The sequence below is a fragment of the Puntigrus tetrazona genome, chromosome 12 (assembly GCF_018831695.1).
Source record: "Puntigrus tetrazona isolate hp1 chromosome 12, ASM1883169v1, whole genome shotgun sequence".
Taxonomy (NCBI): Eukaryota; Metazoa; Chordata; class Actinopteri; order Cypriniformes; family Cyprinidae; genus Puntigrus; species Puntigrus tetrazona.
The window spans coordinates 19,360,517-19,388,109 of record NC_056710.1 but is presented as its reverse complement, the minus strand read 5'-3'; the positions used below and the strand labels follow the sequence as shown (position 1 = coordinate 19,388,109).

Genomic DNA, 27,593 nt, shown 5'->3' with positions numbered 1-27,593 from the left:
TTAGAAAGTGAACGGTCCGTTTTGATTTCATGTTGACTAAAAAAGCCCCAAAAATATGTTTCAAAGCCGTAAACAGGGTTGTTATAGCCAACAAAAACTACAGTAAAACATTTTTTGTTACTTGAAATGAAATAACTTGCCAAAGAATAAGCTAACTAACTAAATAAATAATAGGATAAGTAAAACTGAAAAATAAAAACGGATAAAAATTGCTAAAAAACTAAATATAAAGATAAAAAAAAATCTAAATATTAATAAAAACGGCAATAGTTTCTTAATGATATAAAACAACCCTGTCTGCAAATAAAACATGATTTGAGTGCATTTTACATTTTACAATGACTTTTTCTGTCTTTTAATTGCTGTTTCTTTGTAACTGTTTGCTAGCGGAAATTGCCTCAGCCACTGTTTTCAGTGCACTTTGTTAAAACGGACTCACAAAAATAGTGATTTAAACAATCTTAAGTAGGAAAGCGGTAAGAGGTCAGAGCTCGTGTCCGTCCAAGTCTTTACTATCTCCTCTCAACCTTTTGTTCGACAATCAATAGGCTTCCACTCCCCTGACGAGATCTCGCGCTAAACGAAGACGCTGCTAGAGAGACAGTGTGTGTGTGTGTGTGTGTGTGTGAGAAAGTGAATAACAGGGCATCTAGGGATGGAGGTCACTCGAAGCGAGAGAAAGCAGGTGATGAAGATATATTTCTATTTCTATGTGTCCCCGTGTCATTTGCATCAGGCATTAGCCTAAATGTATCAGAGGCGCAGAACAGTGGCGAGGAATTGCATTACCTCGGTATGAGTGATGGTAAAACAGCATGCTAGCTGGGTCCATGTCAAGCCCTTAAATGGCTTGCTGTTTCGACCTTCTTAAGTAGCCAAATCTTTATTGAGTGTTGGACCGTTGGGACATTTTAGCCTTTGAGAAGGTTGTTCTTGTTACTATTGCTTTAGTGGATAAAACCCACAAGGACGTTCTTTTAACTTGTTTGGACTCCAACTGTTGTGTTTTATTTGATTTGAGGCCACGAGGGGGAAAGGCTAATTTAAACAGGTCTGCTGTTGCTTTCATTTTGGACTTTTTAACTTGAGAAAGGCAGGCAGGTGATCTTTAGGTGCGGAGCGTTACGCTCAGACACTTTAGATTTGACCCAAACAAGCTTTTGCTCAAGCCAGCATGTGACTTCAGACGCCGGTCTTCTCAAACCGCTCGTCCCGAGGGCCGCGGAGAGGAGAAAAACACTGAGCGAATCTGGAGAGAAAACAATTGAAAAATGTGCTGCTGTGCGCACATACACTTAAAACGAAATCAGTTCAGTAGTTTTTCCAAAACTCGCTTTTGTGTGTCACAAAATCACAAACGTTTATACGGCATTTAACGTGTGTATACAGTATGAAGAAAACTGACATAAGAAATATGAAGAATGTTACCTGGTGTTTTATTTTATATAAGCTGTTATTTCAATCATCGTGCTTCACTGATTGTCTCTGTTTTTTCACTAAATATACAGAAACTCAAGATTTCATTTATTATAATAATTAAAATAATATTTCATATGACATCATTTCTGTAGTTATTATATTTGATATGCAATAATGACATTTTCTATAGCTGAATATGATTTATGATAATAATAATAATATGCATAAAATATTATAAATGTGTGCAGCTTAATAAGTAATTAAATAATAAGATATATACAATTAATCAAATAATAATATTATTTAATAATAATATTTGATATGGAGTAATACATTCTATAGCCCATAATATGATTTATGATAATAATAATGATATGCATTTCATATTATAATATATTAGTTTTAATAGAGCTTAATAAAGAATTTGTAATATAATAATCATTATCATCATCATCTTCATAATATACATATTTACAATTTTTCTTATAAACAAATTCTAGGATAATATAACCTTGAAAATGTATATATTTAACAATAATAAATACACCACTGTTAAACTTTTCCTTTTTTTTAATAATACTAAATAATAAATAACATATTTGAACCGAAGCTTGTTTTGCAGACACACTACTGGCTGATCAAACTCTTGGTTTACCTGGTAATCTTTCATCATTTTAAGCGTTCATTAAGGGCTGAATGATAAGCAGAAACAAAACAAACAAAGAAAAAGAACAAACATGGCATCTGATTCATTTAAAACCAACAGAGACAACATCAGCAGCTCCGTCCACAGGGTGGCACTCTTAAGCTGTGAATTAAAAGGAACTTTCTCTCTCTCTCTCTGTCTCTCTCTGTCTCTCTCTCTCTCTCTCTCTCTCTCTCTCTCTCTCTCTCTCTCTCTCTCTCTGTCTCTCTCTCTCTCTCTCTCTCTCTCTCTCTCTCTCTCTCTCTCTCTCTCTCTCTCTCTCTCTCTCTCTCTCTCTCTCTCTCTCTCTCTCTCTCTCTCTCTCTCTCTCTCTCTCTCTCTCTCTCTCTCTCTCTCTCTCTCTCTGTCTCTCTCTCTCTCTCTCTCTCTCTCTCTTTATCTCTCACTCTCTCTCTCTCTCTCTCTCATTTCAGAAAGCCAACATACAGGATTTGTTGAACAGCTTCACAATGATTATTGCCCTGGAAGTGGCCAAGAATAAATCTGGCACGTGTTAATACATAAATGCCATATGTTTGTATGAATTCCTGATAATGCTCTGACAGTGTGACGGGAGTGACAGGACGGGTACAGGCCGAGCTCTCATCGACCTTCCTGCTCTCATTAAGATCTGAGGCTCAGAAAAACCAACTTTGAAACCCGCAAGTATTTCTCCCGCTGAAATGTGAGAAAGCGGCTCGATTTGCTCCGGGAGGAGCAGCAGAAGATGCCGACCTTAAACCAAACCCGATCTAAAGTATTGGAAGAGGCACTAACAGGGTAAAAGCAGGTCTCGGGGTTTGGAGAGCTGCTGGATGGGGAAAATAGGAGTCAATAACATGTAGCAGATCTTCCAAACAGACAGAAGGTCAAGTACACTCACTTAAACACTGACAAAAACCATAAACCTCGATTTTTTTCCCCAGTTATTTTCCCCCATTCTTCTTGCGGTTGTATCACATGGGTTTTGTCAGTATATCTTTATGTCATGCTTGCATCCCATCACTTCTGTGTTTTTAGATACATAACATCTTATGTTACTTAATACTTAGTAAACAAAATGTAGCACTCTTGACACGTGTGAGTAATAGTTTGCATTTCGGCATATGTTTGCTTTCTGTGGTTCGCGCAGAACTACACGAACACTATAATTTACGATTTTACAAACTACCATAACTAGTTCCACAGTGCAGCATTTTATATTTTATTATATATTATAATTTTTTTATACGGATTTTTAAATTGCCGCTTAGACCTTGTTGCCAGTACTCATTTTAAGTAAGTAAATATGTAAGAAACAAAATTAGACAAATAATTTTTTTTGGAAGGTTTTGGTTTTTTATTCAGCAATGATGCGTTCAAAAAAAATCAATAAAAATAATACAGCGTTGAGCATCAACCGGCGTATTAGAATGATTTCTGAAGGATCGTGTGGATATGCTTTGATCACAGGAATAAACTGCATTTTAAAATATATTCAAATAGAAATATTACAATTTTTACAACAACTGTATATTCAAATAAATGCAGCCACGTTGAGCATAGAGGCAAAGGTGACAATAATGCATGCTTTATCTATCTATCTATCTATCTATCTATCTATCTATCTATCTATCTATCTATCTATCTATCTATCCATCTAATATGTAAGATTGATATTATATACCAACTGTTAAATAATATATATATATATAAGCATAAAAGAAGCATTGAACTCCCCAGGCTCCCATGGTGTTCTAGTCCTATATGAAACATGAAACGTTCTAAAACAAGGTTACTTGAGAGATGGACGTGCCGTTTAATCGAGACAAGACTTTAATTTCGAGGTTGGAATTTTTCTCTGAGGGTTTGAAACCGAGCGCACCTTAAACTGCTGGCATGGATATGACGACTTTTGTCTTTAGTGATCAAAGCGTTGCGCAAAAGTACTTGAAAGTACAAGTAAACGTGAAATATGGATGAGGCTGGCCGGTTTGATGATGACTTTGCTAAGCGTGTGAGTCAGAGGCGTTTTAGCAGAAAAGAAATGAGATTTGCGGAGGCTCTCATTGGTTAGCCGACTCTGCCCTCGTCTCGTTTCTGCCGGGGACGTTTTTGCATATCTACATTGTTGTATGTTATATAACCGCGTTTGAGGAGCAATTATATAAGCTCGTATTTAGAAATGGGTCTTACGGAGGGTGAAAAGTAGCGCAGAGGTCTCGGACGGATTGTCGTCACTCGGAAAAGGAGGACGGAGTGAAAACCAGGCCAGCGATGCTGAGACACAACAACAATGGAGAGATGAAGAAACATGGGCAGAGAGACGCCGATACGCTGTAAGCGCCCAAATTGCGCTTCTCTCAGGTGGTAGGCCGCAGGACTCTGGGGGGGTCGGGCCGGATCTGCAGCAGGGTGTCTGGGGCCGACCGGGCGGCTTAGGAACCAGATTAAACTCATTACAGCTGCTGAGGGGACCTCAAAGGCCGTCTACCTGGAGCCCGAGCGGCGTCCCTGGATCTCGCTCGTCTCGGAGGAGTCATCGCCCTGGATCATCCTCCTCATCCTCCCACTGTGGCCTCACCTACAGCTGCAGTCCGTCTCGACTCGCTCTGTAGTCTGTTGAACTTGCATCGGATTGCATTGAATGTGCATTATTCTGTTTTAGTACAAAACTGGGATCACTCTAGACTATTTTAAGGCCTGGTTTCATAGACAGGGCTTAGACTAAGCGAGGATTAGGCCATAGTTCGGTTAGAACATTCAAGTAATTTTTATAAAAATGCCTAATGAAGTCAGTGCAAGTTTCTTATTCAGTTGATATAGCCCAAATTTACATTTTGCTCTAGATCTAGGCTTAAGCCTTGAAACCCCCGGAGTAAGCGCTTTTAGTTAAGACCTGACGGTTTCTGTTTAAGACATTTTATTTTGTCCTGATTACTTTTGTCAGTTAAATTCACCTCATACCTGACTTTAAGATTACAACTAGAATTTATCTTACAGTTATATGTTCATATGTTTAAATACTTAAACATCTTCTTATAAAGTAAACCGTACTTTCACAAAAATTATTTTTCCAATTATTCCAATTATTTCCAACACAATTTTTTTCACCCAATTTTGCCTTCATGTGAATATGGTTATGAATGTATGTATGCGTGTATGTGTGTATATATATATATGTATGTATATATATATATGTATATATGTATGTATATATATATGTATGTATATATATATATATATATATATATATATATATATATATATATATATATATATATATATATATATATATATATATATATATATATATATATATATATATATATATATATATATATGTATATATATATGTATATATATATATATATATGCACGATGGCTGCTGTTAAGCACAGGAATAAATTACATTTGACCAAATATATATATATATATATATATATATATATATATATTTGGTCATATATATATATATATATATATATATATATATATACACATATACATTTATATATATATATTTGGTCAAATGTAATTTATTCCTGTGCTTAGCAGCAGCCATCGTTCAAGTTTTCTTTTTTTTTTTTTTTTTAGGATTCTTTGATCAAGAAAAATATTTGTGATTCATTACTTTTGTGGCATTGTTAGTCACTTTTGATCCATATAATGCATTCTTAATGAAAATATAAATTTCAAAAGAAAATCAAACCAAAAAACCATCAAACAGTGTATTACTGTAGGTTTTCCACACATAAGTTCCAGCACGCTGTCCATAAACATGAATTATTATCAGTAATTAAGTATAACATTCTGCTTAATGAAGAATGCAAGTCACCCCAGTTTGCGACATAGTGACCGAACTTTTGTGTGAACCGTCCCTTTAAGCGTAAAGTCGTCTGCTGCGGTCCGCTCGCTCGTGACCTCACTTCCTGTCGTAACTCCCATCGCACGTCAGCCCGCGGTCCTCTGTGATTTTGTTCCTCCTATCTCATCAGTCTAATCACATTGATGCTAGTTATTCCGGCCTCTCTCAGCAGGGCCGTCTCGTTCTTTGATGGAGGCTGCGGATATGGAGCTGGAGCCCGTGGTTTCGGTCACCCCTACCGTCAGCCCTGACCGCGACCATCAGAGACGACCGCGGTCAGTAACCGTGGGGCGTCAGCGCTCTCCCTCCCGGCCTGTTATCCCCCGCACCCTCCCCTTCCCTCCCGGGCATCTCTCCGTCCTCGCCAACACCCTCTCGCCCGCTTTTGATCAGCCCCGACTCCGGCTGCTCCCGCAAAGCTTCCTGGGTAACGCGTAGCCGTGGAGGGGGGTGGGATGGACTACATTTGGCCATTTGGACTTCAAGGCTGGACGTACCACTGATTCTGTGCTTTAATTAGAGGCTGGCATAATAATTGTTTGCTCAAGACTGTAAAAGAGCCCGTTGAGAGGTGGGCCAGCGCTGGCCGCGTGCGTCCTGCTTAAAATGCCCTGCGTATAGAGGTGGTAGCAGTCAGGGAGGTCTCTAACTGCTTTATATTTATTAAAATTCTGAATAATCTAAGCAATAAGAGATCATGTACAGTCAGATGGTCATTACTGCAAAATAAACCCTGCCTGGGTGATCAGGATCCAAACCTGAAGGAGGTTTTGCTGTAATGACCGACCGATAGACGGTGCATATTCTGTCTTATTATGCTACTGCTTAGCAAAATAAATAAATAAATGAATGCGAAATATTGATTTGGATTGAAATTCTTTTATTATGCGAGAAGAGAGAGGCGGTAAGAAATGTGAAACTAGCACAGCATTTCGGTTTGTGCATGTTTGGATTATTTTGGCACAGTCCCTGTGGTTTTCAGGTGTTGAAAGATGATGTTTTCTGTCAGGCTACGGTTACCTGAAGGATAAATGGATGGAGACATAACAGGAAGTGTTTGTTAACTTGAGTTGCGTACATACGAGTGGCTTATGCTCCATTTTAAAATAATAAACCAGATAAACTCTGTTTTATGCCACTGAAAATAATTCGGACCTGCCACTTGAATGTGTCAAAACAAAAATCTCAGTTACAGTAAAACATTTACATATGTGTGTGTGTGTGTGTGTGTGTACGTATGTCTAGTTTACGAATGCAAGTGCATATGATTGCAACTAGACTGTAAATTTAAAAAATGTATTTAGTTACTACTTGTAATACACCAGAACCCATCTTTTATGCACTAGTACACTGAAGTGTACTGTAAGTGCTCACTAAATACATTTTTTAAATGCAGAGATGGTATATTAAAAGCACATTTTATTTTATATTCATGGTGCCTCAAAATAGCATAGTTGAGTATACTTAGCTGATCTTAAGAAGAACAATTTTTGGTATATTAAGTATTTCGGAGTAGACGTTAGGGCTGGTTTTTGCATTAAATAGAATATTGTTTAAAGTTGAAATGCATATTTTTAAAATGGGCATATATATATATATATATATATATATATATATATATATATATATATATATATATATATATATATATATACTATATATATATATATATATATATATATATATATATATATATATATATATATATATATATAGGCAAAATGCATAATTCAATTGAATAGTGGCACCAAACAGAACTACTCAATGGAAAAGACAGATTTCTCAAACACTGTCTGTATGATTTCCGCTTCTCTTTATATTTGTTATCTCATTCAGTAGGATTGTTCTATTGCTTTGTTGCAACCAAAAGAGCATAATATAGAACCAAAATGGTATTTGTGTCTCTCACTCTGTCTCTCTTGACCCTGGAGAAAATGTTGAATGGTTCAGAGGAGGTCAGGCTAATATCTGTGCGATGTAATGAAATATTGATAATCAATGATGTGGCTGACAAATGGAGGGTTACCGGGACGACACCAGCCCCGTGGCCTGGTGAAGACGAGCTCGGTTTAATCTAGATACAGCCAATGAAAATGGTGTGAAATGCTCTTAAAGGTGGCCCTCTTAATGTGGGATTATCCCATCACGGGATTGACAGAGATTAGAATTAATTCCATTACAGACATAATCCTAGCAGCTCTGCTTTCCGAGAGAGAGAGAGGGAATCGAACGGACGTGTGTATTTGAACAGATCTGGAATAGGTCAAGGATCGTAACTCACCAGAAGCCCGAACACGGGCCGTTTGACCCTGCATCGAAAGCTCAGCGACGACCCGGGCCTCGTGAAAGACCGGAGCGGAGCGGAGCCGCTGAAGGTGATTGAAGATGAGTGTGACACAGATAAGGAGTTAAACGCTCGGCGTGTGTGAGTGTGTGTCCTCAGTAATAGTCCTGATAAGTGGATGTGTACTGTGTCGGCTCTCCAGGGAGTAAACTCACTCAGATATACATCCATTAAAGAAACACGGCAGGGAGAGGAGGCTATTGCTGCTTGCTATTGCTTTCCATAAACAACCCGATGTGTTCTAGCACTACAGCTCTATGATGTAATTATTCAAAATTGTTTTAGTCACATTGTCTGTTGATTTGAACAGTCTTTGTTGCTATTCAAATACTATTGAAATTAAAATAAAAATAACTAAATAGATTAATTAATTGAATATATGGTATTAAGGGCCAATCACAGAAGGTGTTGTTTTATTATTTTTCTCCTTTGGTACACCTTTTTGATTTGAGAGACCATTATTGTCCAAAACAATGTTTAAAGGTCTCTTATTTAGGTTTTTTTTTTTTTTTTTTTTGCGGCAGACATTTTTAAATAATTCCAAATTATGTTGTGACTGATGATGATGTGGCCTTTAATTATTATTTACTTGCATCAGAAAATGAATACAATTATTGTGTTCATATTGTATTCTTTTGCCGCTACTTTGGTGGGATACGGGTAAGGTTAGAGACAGGTTTGGTGGTTTGGGTAGGTTTATGGGTAGGTTAAGGTGTAAGAGACAGGTCAACAGTGGAACTATAAATGTAATTACAGATATTAATTAAAGATATAATTACATATAGGTAGGCCTATCTTAAAAAAAAATAAGTAAAATGTAAATATATGTATGTACGCAAGTGCATTTAACCAAATTATTAATTATTAAGTACATAGTAGTTAAGACCAGCTAATATAAAGTGGGACCAATTTTAAGTTACTTAAATTTTCCATAAAATAAGTTATTTATTTATTTATAACATCTGCCTGGTAAAATGTTTTAGAGCTTGAAATAGTTATTAAAAATTCATATTCATTAAAGACATTTCCATGACTTTTCAAGGTCTGAAAAATGTTAATATGTCCTCCATATACAATTTCTAAGACCATGGGAATCCTGCTTCCTAAATTGTTGGGGGGAATTAATTAAATTAAGAAATATATCCTGATCTGTTTAGCTAATTTTACAGCTTGTTTTGTCTTATTTGAAATCATTTTAATCAATCTTGAGGCCCTCATGGTCCCGGACCCCTGATCGCTGTAGCTCAAACAGCTTAACTTTACTGAATAGATGTTTAAATTTTAGGGGAATTAAGTGGAATTAAATTTAAGTAAAAACATTAATGTGATCTCAGTCGACTATAGATGAATTGGCCCCCTTTTAATTAGTCGTACAATGATAAAATGATCTATTTTTCATAGAATTTGGCACTAGATCAATCCACACTGAGATACTTTCAATGCTTTTTTGTTATTCATCTTTCCTAGAGTCATCGAGAACTGACTACATACTTTTCTGAGATTAAGGAGGTGTCTAAACTCGACATTGCTCGATACTGCAAAACATTTCCCCATTTTTTCTCCATTGATGAGGAGTGTCTAAAGTTCTGCATCCAGTATCTGACTGATAAAGCTCTGCTGCGTTCATTTTTAATGGAGAAACAATTCCCCGAAGTTAACTCATCTCCGATCCACGCTAGGCCTACTAATCTGACCCGCGTTTATCACGATAAACATTATGCTTTTCTCGAATTCGACTCCTCCCAAAACAAACTCGTAAAGTAGATGAATTCCACCCATATATAAAAGCATTTCCTCGGAGCTGCCAGACGTACAGATTGCAATAAAAAAAAGTATTTATGGGGCATTTTGAAGTTCTTCTTAACAAGTTTCACACGCTGTTGTCTCCCGAGGACCGCCTTCGATGTCTGTAACCCCGCAAAATACCCCAATTTGATGCCGTTAAGCACAGTTTCCTTTTTTTTTTTAAATACGAGATGTTGCTTTTTCTATGCGAATGCATATCTGGCCAATCAGTTGAGCTCCTCTCAAGAGAACCAGAAAATGACTGGCTGGAAAAAAAAAAATCTTAGTTCAGCCAGGACACTTGGCGAAAAAAAGGTGGACCGAAGGTCAGTAAAGTGCTAAATGCTGTTTCCGAGTCTCCCGGCGTTCCCAGGGCACCTGCGCCGATGGGACGTCTTTCCCGTCTCCCGGCCTCCTCCTGTTCCGATGCGACAAGGCGAACTTGACTACTTTTAAGAGTAGTTTCAGAGGGGCTCGAGCGAGGCTGTTAGCCTTCGGAAGATATACACATCTGGCAAAGTGAGAGCAAATTTCTCTGCTCTTTCTCCCGGAGAACAGGAATGTCCGATATTTGATCAAGAGGCCGGCCGGTGCGCCGTCCCACTCAAACGCTAAACGTTGTCAAATGAGACTGAGCGGAAAATCCGCATCCCAGAGGTCCTCTCCGCTCGCTGTTACATCTCAGAGCAAACCAAATCAGAGTCCGGTAAATGCTGAACATACCTACATTTAAGTGATGTATTGCAGCGTTTTGCCATTTTGAGGGTTTTAGTGGAAATCACCAGGAGAATACTCGCTTTTCTTTTCTCCTGACTGCTTTTCCCCCTCGTCACCTCTTTTTATCTTTTCTCTTTTGCACAAACGCAGGAGTTTAGCGGCCAGTTAACAATCAGACAATGGAAGCTTCAGTTAGGACACAAGTATATTTTTCATTCATTTCATCATCAGATTTTCATTTCTAACTTTTTGAAAAATCTAGCCTTCTTTCAATCACACTAGTTCAGACTAACTGCTTCACTCTGGAGAAAAGCTCAGAAATGGTGAATATACACATAGTTATTTGTCTTTAAGCATTTATATATATATATATATATATATATATATATATATATATATATATTGTATATAACAGGTAAACAATGTGAACAACTTTTAAAAAAGACTTGATTTTATCCACAGGTGGTCTTTAAAATAATACAGAATACATAATAGGTTTCTTGGTGAAAATGACAAAAAAGGATATTTCAGACTTTAAATTCTGATTGAATAGTTGAAGTTAGTATTAGTTTGACAATTTTCTATAGCACTCATTGTAAAATAAAAACCCCAAACAAACAAAAAACTGAGATTTACAGTTAAATAATTTTTTTTTGTTGTTGCCAAAATAAACTAAAATCCGGTAGCAATTATTAAGCTAAAATACACAAATAAAATAAAATAATAATAAATTGTATTTCATAATAATGACACGACTACAAAACCCCATCAAGCGTGACACCAAAATTCTACAATAAACAATATACTTCCAAATATGTATGGCGTCACATAATTAAAAAGGAAAACAAGCGTAAAATGACTATTCTTATAAAGAACAAGTTACACAGCACGGTTAACTACTTAACAGTATCTCAAAATGACTTTTGAACGGAATTTACAGTAGCATTTTTACATATTTTTACATTGTATGGTTGTGGTATAAAAAAAGACTAAATGTTGAGTTTGTTCTTCATCAGTATCGCTGGGCTTCATTGCAGTTCTGACAAAAAGGACCGTCTTTTAGCACGCTTTTGTCACACGTGTCTGTAGACTGATTCGATTTTAGAAATTGCAGTCCTCCTGATGCTCGATCGCCTCAGCGCCTGTGACAGTATGTACCTTGTTTCTAGAGCGGCGCTAATCTTACCAGCTGTAATCTGGTTTCCAATGTGAAGATTTGTGTTCACTTTGATGTGCTCAATCCTCTTTGCTATTGCCTTCAGCATTCACACACACTTCTCTGTGTGGTCTATGAGTCTTTGAACTCAATATTTCATTAAAAACGATCTCCTGAGACGGGAAACCACTGTGCTTGGAAATCTATAGATCTAAATAAAACAATTAAAGTCTGAATGAGGCCCACGTGGCTCGCCGTTTGATTTCTTGCGAATTTCTGAGTCTTTCATCAAGTGCCAGTCAACCAGAAGCGATATGATTTAATTTTTTTCTTACGATCTTTAAGTGGCTTTTTTGCTGTGAAGTCGTGACCCTGCGAACGCGTGGAGATAACCTTCGCAAGCATGTTTACGAGCGGCTTTGCTGAATGCTAATCTTTTGATTTTGCTAAACTTTCTCTGCCGCTCTTCAGAAACAGAGCAAGAGCCAGAAACCATATTTTTTTGTCATTTTCAGCAAATGGTCAATGAAGGGAGGTGCTTAACCTTCAGAAAATGTTGATCATCAATTTCTGGAGGTCAAACTAAATATTAAATGAGATTTTATATTGCATGTTTTTTTTTCATGAGGTTTGCGATCCTTTTTTCTTTTTCTTTTGGTATCCCAAAATAATTTAATAAATGGCAAATGACACTTAGAAATATTGAGAAATATATTTTTTACAGTTTGGACTGATTTGTACTATTCTGCCATCAAACATAAAAATGTATTAAAATGTAAATAAAATTTTCTATCTATCTATATATATATATATATATATATATATATATATATATATATATATATATATATATATATATATATATATATATATATATATATTTTATTGTTTGTATATATGTATGTACATATATGTATTATATATATATATATATCTACATACATATATATATATATATATATATATACACACACACATACACATATGTAGATTTAGTTTTTTTAATGAAGCATCAAAATGAAATTGTTTTTGCAATGTTTATACAGTATACAAAAATATACACGGTAAATATTAAAATGTTTTTTTTATGGTTTAGTGTCTGTCTGACGAGCATAATGTGAGTGTGTTTAATTTTATTTCCGACTTTCTCATGTCATATAGAGTCTGTCTGCATAAATAGATTTACTATAAATATATATTATTATTTATTACACACTCGGATGCTTTTTTTTTTTTTTTTTTTTTTTTTTTTTTTTTTTTTTTTACGCAGCTGTCAAAATACATGGCACGCGCACAAAGCCTTTCTCCAGTGCAAGCATACAGCTCTTTGTACAAAACCACAAGTGGACACCAAACTGTACGTCGTCCGTTACCTCCTGACCCCTGTGAGGACACAAGCAACGAGACGTGCAAACTTTGTGAGTTATAGCTATCCGCGCACTGTGAAACGGAAGTTTTCACCCCGGTAATTCCCGAATGGAGGGAGAAAAAGGAAAAAGTGCAAGTGTGATTTTTCTTCTTTATGAGTTACAAAGTCATACCCACATGCATCAAATGAAATAGCTTTTCACTGGCACTCAATAATGGACACAAAATCCTTCTCGCAGCTGCTGTGGGATTGATGTTGAACTCACACTGGGACAGATGTCTTTGTCTGGCTTTGGGTGAATATATCTATTGTTTGCCATGCTGTCACATTTCTGCTTTTTCCGCTTTCAATTCTCTCTCTTTTTTTCCTTTTTGGTAAGTGTTTACTTATGTTTTGAAGCTGTTTTGATTTCATTTTTCCCCGTCTCTGGGTGCTTTCTGATTGGTTTGGGACTTTGAGTCGGTTCCACCTAATCTGTGTTTCTGCTCGAACCCGAACGCTTGATTAGTGCCGTTCAGCTCCGCGCGGCCCTGTGGTGTTTGCGTAATTTATGGAAAGTGAAATCCTGCTCTCAAATCCACCATTTAAAACATTGCATTGCGAATCAGCACGGTTTTAGCCGGCTGCGGGATGAGCGTTTGATTTAATGAGGGTAAAGAGGAAGGTCACTTACAGATGCGTGGCTCTTATGTGTGTTTGTAGGGAAAGGGAATGTTGCAGCTGCTTTGTACCTGACGCTAATTATCACTTCAGAGCAGGTGTTTGACTCTTATTGAAATATTTAAAGGGACAGTGCGTCTTGTAAATTGAGTGTGACTGGCGCAACACGCAACCCGTTGCTGTTTTAATGGCGTCTCGAGGCACAAACTGCAAAAAAAAAAAAAATAATAAAGGATAGATGTCTGAACATAGAGCTGTTTGAATCTGAGATATGAAGAATTGTGAATCGCGTTTAACCGACATTTGGGGGAAAATTACCGATCTTGCTGGCTAGAATGATTATATTGAACAACGCTGCTAACTTGCTAGAGTTCCCAACATGCATTGCGACATAACTTATTGTTTTTCGTTTTTGGTGCCTTTTGTTAATGCTATTTTTGTTGTCACCTTTAGTTAGTTGTCATATTCGTGCACGTTTTACTTGCTTTGTTAATTCTTACTGTTACAGGGGCTTGTTTTAAATGCTGAGGTCAAAATAGATGCTGACCAAGGCTGTATTTATTCAGACGAAAATAAGTAAAAATGTTCATATTTTGAAATATTACAATTTAAAATAATTGTTTTCTTTTTACATATAATTTAAACTGTAATTATTTCTGTAATGGCAAAGCTGAATTGTCAGTACTTTTGGAAATCATCGTAATATGCTGATTTTCTGCTCATTCCTTATTGCTGTCATTATAGCATTATTATTATTATTAATGTTTTTTTAATTATAATTTTTTTCAGGATTCATTGATTAGAAATCTCCAAAGAAAGGCATTTATATTTTTTTTGTCACATTCTAAATGCACGTAATGTCGCTTTTGTTCAATCCAATGTGTTTTTGCTGAATAAAATTATTAATTTGTTTTAAAAAAAAATTACATAAAAATCTTATTGACCTCAAACTTCTGAATGGTAAAATTTGATCTATTTTTATTTTAATTACGTATTTTCACACACACGTTTTCATCAGTTTCCTCATTACCGTTGAGATTTTTTTTTAATTTTTAATTGTACAGCAAACAGCACGTCTTTCATGTCAAACTCCACTTAAGAGAGCGAATCAGTCCAGTCCAGCTTAAGATACGAAGCATGGAAATTCTCCCTTCCTCTCACACGATAATGCTCCCTCTTTCCAGAAACAAAAAGGGGGCATAATGGGAAAAAAAAAAGAAAAGCGGGGTTATAGCATACATTATATGGGCTATATAATTTTTTTTTACCCCCTCCACAAACCCCTCTTTTCACATTGCATTCCTGAAACATAACTTGCAGAAACTTTCTGCTTGCGTGGTGGATTTTCATTTTAGATGTTGCCAACTCAAGGGCATTTGGACCAATCGATATCTGTCTGTCTTCTGGCACACACAAAGTTGGCCATTAGAAGTGAGCTTCTTATAGCAGGCTCAGCCAATACCATTAGCCCTAGCCTCAGGGCAGTTCTATCCAAGAGACAGGCAAGGCACCTGCCCCCCCTCCCCTCCCCCACCATTAAGCGTCTCCCATGGGACGTCATTTGGACATATCGGGCAAAGAGCAGTTCTTTATTCTTTCCCTCTTCAACACCCAGACTCTACCAAAAATCAATAAATCTGTTCTTTGCTTATTTTCAGAACTTTGCTTCAATATAAGCAGGACTTACCTTCCAGCAACAAACTCACACGCCAGCAGGTCATTTTTTCCACCCTTTCTCTCTCTCTCTTTCTCTTTCTCGTTCTCCCTCTCTCTTTTTTTGTTTTCTGTGATTCCCTCAAAGCCCCAATTTAAAAGCAAATAAACGGAGAAGCGCTTTGCTCTTGGTTTTGTTCTGCTGAGATTAAAAGGCTCCCCCTGTAAGAATGGGACGCTCTCATCATTGACGTCGGTTCCCGCTCGCATCCCAATCTGTGCGTTTAACTAGCGCGCTCTTAACGATTTGACTTCCCCGGGATCGGCCAGAATTCGGCTCTCGATAGGTCAGTGGGGTGAGAGAATGAGGGGATGATTTGAAATGAATTCAGCTCTCAAATCTCATCACTGATTGACCCGGTCATGAGGCTTAAATTGTATGTTTTGACCTCAACAACCTGAATATATTTGAGTTCAGTACTGTGACTGACAAACCGTTCAAACGCTTCTAAGAGTCCCATTTTAGTCAGTATTGAGCTGCAACTACATCTATCTATCTATCTATCTATCTATCTATCTATCTATCTATCTATCTATCTATCTATCTATCTATCTATCTATCTATCTATCTATCATTTTGTTTGTCTGTCTTTATTCAATCATTCTCTGTTGTTCAATAGAGTTGTCTTTCATTCACTTGGTCTGTATATCGTTCAGTTGTTTCCTATTGTATTGTATTCGTTCTGTCTGTTGTTTAATCAGTCGTTCAATCATTGTATTCTTCAGTTGTTCACTTTTTTTCTGTTGTTCAATCACTGTCAGCCATTCATTCATTCTCTCTCTCTGTCATTCAGTTGTTCTGTTTGTTTTCTCTGTCAGTTCTGTCCATCGGTTGTTCACTCGTTATCTGTTGTTCAATCGTTCTGTCTGTCTGTCTTTGTTGTTCTGTCTGTTGTTCAATCGTTCTGTCTGTCATTCAGTCATTCTACCAGTTGTTCACTTGTTCTCTGCTGATCAATCGTTCTGTCTTTTATTCATTTTTTTCAGTCGTTCTGTCATTAAGCCATTATATGTATTGTTTAGTCATTCTGTCTATCGAGTCGTTCTGTCTGTTGTTCAATCGTTCTGTCCATGGTTCAATCATTCTGTCGATCATTCAGTCATAATATCAGTTGTTCACTTATTCTCTGTTGATCAACCGTTCAGTCTGTTGTTTAGTCATTCTTTCCATCTGTTTACTCGTTCTCTGTTGTTCAATCATTCTGTCAATCATTCTGTCATTTAATCATTCCATTTAACCATTTAATTATTCTGTCAGTCATTCTCGCTCTGTCATTCAGAAATTCTCTATCTATCTATCTATCTATCTATCTATCTATCTATCTATCTATCTATCTATCTATCTATCTATCTATCTATCTATCTATCTCTGTCTCTCTCTCTCTCTCTCTCTGTCTCTCTCTCTCTCTGTGTGTTATCTCTTCCTGTTGTTCAATCGTTCTATCTATGTCTGAGTATTTTTGCAGTCTATAGAGAACATATTAACACTGGTCTCATATGAGCTCACATCAGCATATATTTCCGTGCGTATGCGTGTGATGTGACGGCGCAATCTATCAGCGTTTCTGATCAAATTGCTGTGTACCTTATTGAAAGTGACAAGAGCTTTTATTCACTGCTGCTCCATTATTTACAGGCAAGTATACTTAATATCTAAGCATTAAATCCATATCATTATACTTTTAAGAGGAGAAAATATCACTCAGATTGATTATATTATCCAGAGTGACAAATGGACATTTTGCATTCTGTCCACATCATGCATATCTTTATAATTTCATCTCTCTCTTCCTCTCTAGAGATAGTCTAATGCATGAAGAGAGAACGAGAGAGAGAGAGAGAGAGAGAGAGTGAATGCATTCAAAGCCAGCTTCCATTCATCTGATTTTTTTTCCAGTCATGAATTTTACAGTCACTGCAATAAGAGTAGAACAGCACTAAAAAAAGTGGATGAATTAAGAATAAACTAGATGAAGATTATATCTATGATCCATCCATCTATCTATGCATTTAAGGTATTGTTCTATCTATCTATCTGTCATTGTGTCTGTCCATCTATCGATTGTTCTGTTTGTCTGTCTGTACATCTTCTGTCTGTCTTTCAGTCAGTCTGTGGGAGAAAGAAGCGAAAGGCTTGTAAATGGAGAAAATGTTTGTTTTTAGAATCAGGCAGGAACCGGAGGAGAACGTGAGCGACAGAAAGACAAATAAAGACGGATAGCGAAAGTGCCATGTTTTGGACTGGTGCAGGGAAGGAAAAGCTGCAAGAAAGAGAGAATTTCTGCTGGCTAGAGGACGGGCAGGAGGCTGAGCATAAGCGCAGTGGCCTGTATTGATCAGTTGTAATGAGCTCCAGAGGAGGAGAGGCTAATGGTGCGGCAGCTGTTGTGGACAGTGCAGGAGGGAGATCCGAGATCAGCCTCTGGGGTTCAGCTCCACTCGCCCTGGTCCCAGCCCTAAGGGCACACATGCACTTGAGACTGCATCACTGCATCAAATGAACTAGACTGACGCTTCCCTCTTTCTCTCTCCCCCCTATCTTTTTTTCCCCTTTTGTCTTGTTTTTTATTCTTGAAGATGGAGCAAAAGGGTTTTTCATGTTACTGGTCAGGCTGTGAGCTGCTGTGCACCATAATTGCATTTCTTTTGTCTTGCATTTGGGAACAATGGCAAATTTTGTATTAAATTGAATTCTCATTTTATTGTTTAGGGTTATTAAATTCATGGAGCTGTAACATCCTATATTGTCTGTAACACCCTATATATATATATATATATATATATATATATATATATATATATATATATATACACAAAAATGACATTAAAGTTATCCATTAGGATTATTTGGAATTTGCAAAGTGGGTGTTACAAGTATAGAAACTTGAATGCAAGTATGTTCAATTTGTCTAATTATCCAAAAAAGAGGAAAATCTAATTCTTATTAAGGGCTCATTTTCACATGATTTAACGTGCACTCCATAAGACCATACATGTGCATGAAGCTAAATAATTAAAAAGGGTAAAATGTGAGTTCATGCAATTTTTAAAGTAGAAAAAAAATATGTAAAAAAAGTTCTTAGTTTTGTTTTGATGAAATTAAAAGGTTCCCCATACAAGAATTAAGAATGAATTAAAACTTTAATTTCAGGCTGATGTTAAATTCAGAAACAAAAACATGCAAAAAATAATGATTTGAATACAAAACAAATTTTTTTAAAGAATTTGAATGTAACATTCACTCCATAAGACCATTAATGTGTATGAAGAAAAATAATTAAAAAGGTTGAAATGTAAGTTCATGCAATTAAAAAGAAATGTAGGAATAAAAAATACGTGTGATGTGTAAAAGAAACATGCAAAAATCTAAAATAAAGCATTTTTTTTTAAATGCATTTGATTGCAAGGATCATGTGACACTAATTGAATGCAGATGTGTGCTATTTCACATGCAGAATCAATGCAATACTGAATGCCTACATTTCTTGTTTTCTCATAACCTATGAAATGCTTGATCTGCTGACCAGCACTATCCCGCCAACAATAAAACACTCTCAGTCCAGATCGATTTGCATTTTCAACAATGACTGGTTTCAGGCAGTGACGTCATCATACAGGCCCCGCCCCCTCACCACCACAATTACAAAATGCTTCCCTTTCACCTTGCAGTGCTGCATTATCTCTGTGTCTCGTTCCTGAGGAGACTGTGTCCTTTAGTCTCTGTGGGGGCGATGCGCCCGACGGGACTCTGTCCAGGACAGCTGGTTCAAAACCTCTGCTCCTCCTCAACAAGTGTCTGGGGATCTGTCAGACCCTGAGAGAGGGACGGCCTCGATGTGATGTGCCCTGTGAGAGCTGGCCCCGAGTCCAGCTTAATTAATACGCAATTATGCACTACATACGTGTGAGAGGGGAAGTGACCCATGTCAAACAACAGCGATTACTTTGGGAACTGTGGAGACAGATGCAGTGGGCTCTATATGTCCTGCGGTTAACTGCACTGTATGCTGACAAATCCTATATACTATAGTAGGCAGTGTAGTGTCCTGTGCTGGAAGGGCATTATTATCTACATTTATCTATGTTGGGACTTGCTTTATGTTTCGACATCATCATTTTTAAGTATGCAGGGTACACCGGGGCCTTTAGGAAATTTGACTCTTCTGTAGTTACATTGTGTGCTGAAGTCCAACTGAAAAAGAAAGGTTGCTTTTTTCTAGGCTGATATGATTAGGAACTATACTCTCATTCTGTGTAATAATCAAGGAAGTTTGATATCGCTCAGCACCTGTGGAAACACCAGACCCGGAGATCGGCTGAATGCGTTCAAAAACAGTTAAACTCAACTTTAACTGTTGGAGAATGAGCCTATTTTCAAAAAAAGTGGAGTGTTACTTTAAACTATGTCAGAACAAATTCATCTTAATTGTATCAGATAACGTTGACAGAAAGGTATGCAATAAATTCAGTTTAATAGCTGTCAGCTTTTTAATTTAATTGCGCAGTTAGATAACAGCAACCAAGAAATGCTTAATTTTGTTATGTTTGTGATGTAAAAAAAAAAAAAAGTTATTATAAAGTTTTATATATATATATATATATATATATATATATATATATATATATATATACACATATTATATATAAAGTTTTATATATGTATATATATATATATATATATATATATATATATATATATATATATATATATATATATATATACACGTTAACTATTAAAGTAAAAAAGATGGTCGGTTTACAGTGTGAATCATTTTTGCTCATAATGTACTGTATGAAAATTGTTTGAGTATAATGTGTTCCATATTACCCCATTATATAAATATAATGTCCACTAGTAAAAGAATAAATGATATCTGGTGATTTTCACTTTGACTGTAAAAAGGCAGGTAAAGTACTGCACAGCTTAATGCATAAAGTTAATGCCCATATTATTAATTTGCAGCAGCTCCGTATTTGCGGTTTATATTAATAGAAATATAATGAATACATAACTTGTCCCAGGACATGTTGCTGAGCATTGCATAGTTTTACTATAGCCACAAATTTAGCAGCAAGGTAAAAATCTGCTGAAAATAGGGCACATGTTCAGCGGAGAGAAGCTGAGCGTAAAGCTACACGAGCAGTTTTTGTTTCTCCGCTCGCTCTGCTTTTCCTCTTCACTGGCCTGTGCGGAGGACTCTGTGTTTAAGGCCTTGCTTGTTACTTCTAATTGATTTCTTTTCATGTGCTTGTCTTTCTCACCAGGGCAGTGGAGTGTTAAACGGCCCCGGCAAGAGTGGCTCCCCCCACACGCGCTCGCTGCCAGCCAAACCAAATTCTACTTTAACTCCAGGAAAGATGAAATGCTGCCTCTCATGAGGGTTGCTGTCTATCCGGCATCTCCCCGACATTTATGGAAGAAGAACTCGCCGTTGCGCGGCTTCCGCACGACTGACAAGCTCTGAAAAACGCAACGGTGAGTCTGTGTTTGGTTAACCTCACAAAACGCATCTGTGCGCCCCGACGCCGTTCAGAAAGAGAGATATTTCTCTCCTAACCTCAGTAAGGTGCTGACTGGACAAGCGTCTTGGGTTACGTCTCGGCGCTGAGGTCTGTTTTACATTTACTGCTTAAGGTACACGTCTGACCCTAGAGGTCACTTTCTCGCGATTTCGCTAGACTTTTAGGGTCGATGGGTCCCTCTGGGATCACTCAGTTCAACACCTCCAGACACACCGTCCAGCGATTTCTTCCTTTATTTTTTTCTTAAAAGCTTCTTTTTTTTGTCCACCTCTTTTCGGTTACAATCTGATGCTATCGGTTATATCTATCTCTAGATGGGTTGTGCCACCTGATCTCTGGCAGAAAGTGTCCGTTCTGTCCGATCGGGTCGTGGGAAAGTAAACAGTGTTGAAAACTGTCAACGTCAATCTGATTTAACCCCTGAAACCCCAAAGCCCAATGGAGACGCACTTTCAGGGAGACACCTCCCGGATGTTGATGTGGTTCTGACGTGCGGTCACATTTTTCCCAGTACCTGACAAGCAAAGGGTTACGTTATTGATTTTCTTTCATCATTAATATAAATTGTTATTTTTGTGTAAATCTGCCCATTATGAAGATAAACTAGAAATGCAAAAATGGGGTGAAAAAAATATTGTGAACATTGTAATAATAATTAAAATAAACAAATATAGAATGTGATGTGGATTTTTGCATATCCCTTTTTGCATAAATTATGGCCATTTTTTGTAGATCAAAGTAGATTAAAATAATAGTTATATTAATAAGCAAAATTACTATATTTAGTAATAATAATACATGACAGTACATATTTATTGTAAACTGTAGTGATTGAGCATCATAAAAGCATCAATCAATATAAAAACTTCTCAAATATCCTGCATTACATTACCGTGTATTTACACAGTATTTAGTATTTTTTTTTAATGATCCATTTTTGTAAGGGTAAAACAACAATGAAATAGTATATTTCACATTAATATTTATTGTACACTGTGGCAATTTAGTAAATGAATAAATAAAAACAAATGAATGAATTAAATATTATATATAAATACATGTAATAAACATATTTTATTAAATATATACATGCATGCGTTTGTATTTATATATACATGATAAATATACATAGGAAAACTTGAAATTAATTAACTATCAATCTCTCTCTGTCTCTCTCTCTCTATATATATATATATGCGTAGTAATGTTTTCAAACATATTTAAAAAGAAATTGCACAGATCTGTATTAACTTTTGGGGAAATTTGTCTCTGCAGTGAGTTTTAGAGCATCCTCCTCCAAAAAAAATCAAAAAAATCAAATGAAATCCTTGTAAGAAAAGTGTCCACATCCACGTGCTCCCCTCGCAGTCACGTCTTTCCGTCACAATCCCAGCGGACGCTTCGGCACGAAACGACACAATTCCTCTCACTCTCGTTCTTTTCTTGTTGTTTGCATGTAGCAGTCTATTTGAGGACCGGCTGATGGTTGTGGATCAGTCGAAGAGTTGATGGTGATTCCCACAGAAGATTGTGGACCGAGAGCAGCACCCTGTGAGCCAGACCCAGATTAACTTATCACCCAGCTAAATAGGCTGTCAGGGGGAGATGGCAGGGCTTGGCAGTGCAAATTCAAATGCATGTAAATTTCCCTGGTGGCTCGCCGCAGACTATGGCGGCGCTGTCAGCGGGTGACAAGCCAAAAATGCATTAACACAGTTAAAAATATATCAGGGCCGAGCATCTCATGTTTTAATAACATCTGAAAGGACAAACGATACAAGCGGCTTCCGCAAATGTGGCCTTATTATGGTGGCGCTGTGTTAGAGGAAGTACGAAAGAGGCAGCAAAAGCCGTCAGAAGGGTCGCGCGCCGAGTCGTTATTGTGCCAGGTTGCGCCTCTAACAATTAGCAATTATCTGTCAGTGCCACGGCGAGGTCCCGCGGGGGGCCGACAGCCTAACTGCAACTTAGAGAGGCAATGTTCCGATAGCCTGGTCTGCCAAATTCACTTCATCTCAAAAACAAAGAGATTAAAAACATCTCGGAGACATGATGCACCCTTCACTGCTGTAACTTTAGGAGACGTTCAGAAGGGTGGCCCTCTAATGAAGCGTCTGCGCCGTTCGACTCGGTGCCATTATGGTATGTGAACACATCAAGGCTGCGCTGTCACATGCGGCCATGCTTATGTAGCTCCTTCAATCAAAACACTTGTTTCGCTGCTTTTGAACGTTCGAGAGCGACTGTGTCTAATTGCTTCGCCGTTGTCCTTTACTTTCACTTCGCATTACTAATTAATGTCAACTTCGTGACATGCGAGGAAGGAGAAAAAAATTGGGTTCGCAACAAACCCCCGGCATGCAGTACTTCACAACCCTGCACGGAGTACATTCAGAAATGAAATGACACGAGAGATGCAGTATTTTGATGTAGCAGAAGATATAGAGGAATTTGAAAAAATTAAAAATACAAATTACCGCAAATCTTTAAATCGTAGAATGCAGTTATGCGTAACACATGGAGGATTTGAAACATTACCTCAAAACTTTTAATACTAGCATGGAGTTTTGTTTGTTGCTGTTTTGTAATTAAAACGTCTTTATGTTTTAATGTAAGACTAAAACCACAAAGTTTACTACTACTACTACTACTACTACTACTACTACTAATAATAATAATAATAATATTTATTTATTGTAAACTGTTTCAGTTTAGTATCAACCAATCATAAAATGTAATAATGAATATAGAAATTAATTAAGGCTTTTCTAAAATTTAAATAAAATAAATAAATCTCCAATGAATAAATAAATACAAATAAACCCCAATATGTTTATAGAACATGAAGGACATTTTTATTTATTAGTTTATTTATTTTATTTACTTCAATCTGCCAATCCCAGAATACAATTTTACTCAAGCGTTAGCTAATGTATAACTGCATTTATTATTATGCATGTTATTGAGAAAATAAAAATAAATCAGCTTGAATAAACAAACCAATAAATAATACAACGATTTAATTAATATTTTCGCAGATGACCTCAAATGTCTCCAAATCTAAATTTCTTCGCTTTGCTCTGCATTTAGAGGATTTCAACTATTTTTGTGCAAATTTGAATTATGTCAAACTTTTCGAATGCGTTTAAAACCATTAAGCAGAGTCAAATGTACTCGTTTTAATTTATTTATTGGCGGGATGCTATATGAACTCCTCGAGTATTTCATGGGAAAAAAGTGTGAATGACATGATGGTGATTAAATGACTAAATATGAATAAGATTTCTTTTCTTCATAATATGGCTATAAAATGACTTCCGTGGCATTTAGATTAGACTTTGACTGTATAATGATGCCAAACCAATGATATAACTTTAAAGACGTTCAGAAGAGTTGAACTGACTAGTTTAAAAGTTTTTTTGGTGTGAATTTCAATTGACACTGAATGGAAAACAGCTGCATTAAGACTCTCCATAATTTCTACTTTCTAATTGTTTGACCGGCACGACTAAATAATAGCAGAGTTTTAATTTTTGCGTGAAACATTCCTTTTTTTAATATCCTAATCTGACCCGCGTCGCTCCGAAAACGGCGTGTTCCTCTGTCACGACTTTGTCTGGTGGGTCCTCAGACATGAGAGATGTAGTTTTGAGAAGCAAACGACATTGCTTTCAATGATTTATCTTTAAACTGTCACACAGCTGTGGAAAAAAAAAAGAAGAGAGGGAGAAAGAGACGGAGGGAGAGAGAGAGAGAAAGATAGCTGGGCCGATTCTCCTCCCTGTGGCATCGATGTCAAAAGTGACACTCTGAAAGCTCAGCCCATGATGTGCCTATAAAACAGATCTGTCATCTATTAATCATTCATAAACAGGAGAATGCAGACGAGTCAGACAGCATCGGCGGGGGGAGGGGGAAGACAGAGCGAGCCGCAGGCGTGCATGTGGGGTACGGCTTTGATGCTAAAATGAACACGACCGAGGGTAACACGTCACAGAGAGAGAGAGAGAGAGAGAGAGAGACCCTCGGTGGGAGTTTAAGTCTTAAACTGTAAGCTTGTTTTCCCCGCCCTTACACCTTGACCAGATAACTACCCATACTTTTGATACAGAAACCCAAGGAAGGGTTTATTAGCCTGCAGGTGCGATATTAATTCTACTGACCTAGTTAGATTTTCTAGTTAAAAGTGAGAGCTTGGGTGTGCTTGTTTTTAAAAGGTCATTTTTTTTAACACTTTAATTGCGCAAGAACGCATGCAATTAATCGGAAGTGCCAGTAAATGCGTTTGGGATGTCACGAAAGACATCGTTTCCAATAAACGCTATTATTTTTTTTTAGCAAAGAGTCACATTTTCCATAAAAAATACAATCAAAAAATAGGTCGACTGACCGATCGTAAGACTGAGTCCGCCATCTTGTCTGGGAAACCAGTTTAAAAGATAATAAAAATAAAAAATAAGCTTTAAAAGTAGTTATTTAGTCAAATATTTTACAACCTTCAAATAAACGCAGGCAGGATTTTGATGGGTAGTTTGTAGTGGAAGTAAATTATCTGTACATTACGGCACGGTTGGGTGGTATATTACTTTCATACGTTCATATTTTTAATAAACAAGAAGCTAAAAGTAACTGTTAAGTTGATTATCCATTTGTTCTCAAGGAGGCAGTGGCAGAATAACCGTTAAGTGTCTTCCTGAATGAATCATGTGTTTTTAAATGAATCGTTTGCGTGAATGACTCGCTCATACTTCATCATTTCCCAATGAATCAGTGTCCTTGAATGAATCGTAATTGAATGAATCAATAAATCATTCACCAAGAGTCGTTCGTCACCACTTACACTGAAAAACAAAGGTGTATAAATAAATACATGTTGATTATTTCGTTTTAATTGACTATTTCTACATTTATTTTCATATTACAACTGTGGCATTCTTCTATATCATCCTTTGCACCTGTGGAGCGCGTACATCTGTTTCCGGTTATTTTTAGCTGTACAAAACCGCTCCTTATGCTCTATGATATTATTACATTATAATGTATTGCCGTAATTATAAACACGCTGTTCTGTAACGCAAATAGTTTCAGCGTTTATTGCACTTTGTGATTCTTCTAGTTACTTACTTCTAGCTGCTAATTAGAAGATAACAGAACAAACTACTTGGGTTGTACTTCAGAAAAGTTTCTAATCAGACTTTGAGCGTTTCTTTATCGATTTCATTCGTTTTTATGCATGCCTCTCGGTACTAATCAAAAAAGTTTCAGCCAGACCTTTAACACGACACTTTTGAGATCTACCTGTCACTCGTGACCTAGATCCGCAGTTTGCAAGGACTTAAAATAAAGCTTAAATAATAACTTGAAGCGCTGACGTCCAGGGCCGTCTCAATCTTCCAGCGCACCGGCGACGGCCTCCCAAATTACATTATGCATGGCAGCGGAAAGTTAATTTCCACCTCATTCCCATCAACCTGTCAGAGGCCTGACAATTAAATGCGGCTCGGCTTTAAACATTAATGAGACACGCCAATGACAATGTGCTAGAGGGGGAACCCAAAAGAACAGAGTCTCAGGCCCAGACGCCACCGCGAATCGGAGACCCGCTTGTCATTTGTACCCAAATATCAATGCTAATCATATCGTGGCATATTTTTAAATACACAGAAGAAGTATGTATAATTTACAGTTTCTTATGCCCTCAGAATGAATATTTGATGTCGCTACCTCTCTCTTTTTTTCCCCCAGAATGAAGGAGAAATCTCTGAATTCATTGTCTGGGGGTGGAACTCAGGTGTCTTTGAGTGTGTTTGCGCTTCCTTTGTCAGGCTGCCTTTGAAGAGAGTTTGTGGAGTTGGCAAAACTTTCCTGACAGAAGCCGAGACCAGACGATGTTGTTTTCATCCCCGCGCGTGAGGAAAAGGCCTTTTCGCGGCGTCTGCGTCGACGTGGCGCTGAACGCACTTCAAAGAGTCTGTTGTGACGCGCTTCGACTCTGACCTGGCGTCAGAACGGGCGTCTACGTGGAGGTCTGTTTCGAATCTGCATCGAAAATTCGAACGGCGAATTTTTTTCTCAATTTTTCAGGGCTGTCAAATCGATTAATCGCAGTTATTCGTGTTCAAAAGAAGTTTACATAAAATGTGTGTGTGCTCTACTTATATGTACCGTATATATAAATACACACCGCACCATATATTGCATGAGATAGTTTTGTGCATCTCGTCAGTAAAGCCGGTTAAGCCGCGTGCGATTCTCCAGTGATTATGTGCACAAATTGAGTAGCTTGTCAGTGAACTACGGCTCTGTGTATTAAACACGGCTCCATCTGAAAACAGGTGATGGAGGAGAATTATTAATAATCAAAAAAAGCGGCTT

General features: G+C 37.1%; 1 long non-coding RNA gene across 2 annotated transcripts in view; it reads left to right on the top strand.

Annotated features, from left to right (window-relative positions):
- Nucleotides 1–27,593, top strand: part of LOC122355301 — an 81,234-nt gene that overhangs the window by 8,104 nt on the left and 45,537 nt on the right. For both annotated transcript variants that reach the window (XR_006252204.1, XR_006252203.1), the window contains exon 2: nt 20,961–21,171. This is a non-coding gene — a long non-coding RNA (uncharacterized LOC122355301). The remainder of the gene's footprint in view (nt 1–20,960; nt 21,172–27,593) is intronic.